Genomic DNA, 1,148 nt, shown 5'->3' with positions numbered 1-1,148 from the left:
GGTTATCGTTAGTAGGGGCCTTCGGATATTAAGGACCTATTAACCTTTATTAGGGTGTTGAGTTAACCCCTTTACTCTTTGAGTTAACCGTCTTCCTCTGACGCTAAGCTACGGCAGCCCCGCTGCACCAGCTCACCATGGGAGCTGTCGCAGCCACTCGTCAGGGACCGCTGGTACTGCAACATGCCGACGCCCTACACACTGGGCGTGAACTTGGTCATCATCAGCAAATACACCAAGATGACAACCGTCGTGCGCGAGAGTCTTGAATGCGTCCATCCTGCTGGGCGTCTGCAAGCTCGCTTGTCCCCTTCTTCAGCGCTGTCCTCCGTGCGGTGTCTAAAAATGTGTGGAGTAAATTAAAATGTATGTGCTGCACACAATGTTGTAAAGAAAAGTTTTATTTTTAGGGACTAATTACGAAAAGTAGGATGTCTAAAACGTCTATTTAGCCTAATTAGGACTAATTAGTATTTTTAGGCGCCTACTTTCCAACCCTAGTAGTACTGCATCACCGAATGTCTAGCCAAAAGCTGGCCATTGCCGCCTTTCTGGAAAGCTAAATGCATGCCGAACTTGTCTACCACTGCCTCCAGCACGGTAGCAGCGTTGTCGCGCTTCATGCACACCTCCAGGTACTCCCATGTCACGCCTTCCTCATTGAGGAAAGCCTTAAAAGAACAAGACGCGCTCTCGCGTGCGCGCTTTGTGTTGGCGGGTGGGAGGTTTGTGAGGCTCATGGAGTGTCAGAGAGGTCGGTGTTTGCGTGTTATTTGTGAAATATGCAAATGATTAAAAGTTTGTATGGGAATATCAATAACAGCTAGTATGGCTCCGACCATGAATATCGTTAAACCTCTGACAAAACTAGAACTCACTATTACAGTATTGACCAATCAGCAGGCCTAAATTTTATTTCATGAATCAAACAAACATAGCGCATTATTTTGACCAATCCAATGCGAGTTGCGTTTGTAAACAACAGCTCCGACATACTTCTCTGTCCCACCAATTTATCGTCATTTCACATAAAGGAAGTTAATGCAGCACTCAGGTACAGGATAGAGAAAAATACAGTATCTCTGAATCGAGTGTGACACGGAGATTCTTGTAGTATTTTATTTAATTTGATAACAACACTGCACTAG

Source organism: Phytophthora parasitica (assembly GCF_000247585.1).
Source record: "Phytophthora parasitica INRA-310 unplaced genomic scaffold supercont2.6, whole genome shotgun sequence".
Lineage (NCBI taxonomy): Eukaryota > Oomycota > Peronosporomycetes > Peronosporales > Peronosporaceae > Phytophthora > Phytophthora nicotianae.
This window is presented reverse-complemented; position numbering follows the sequence as displayed.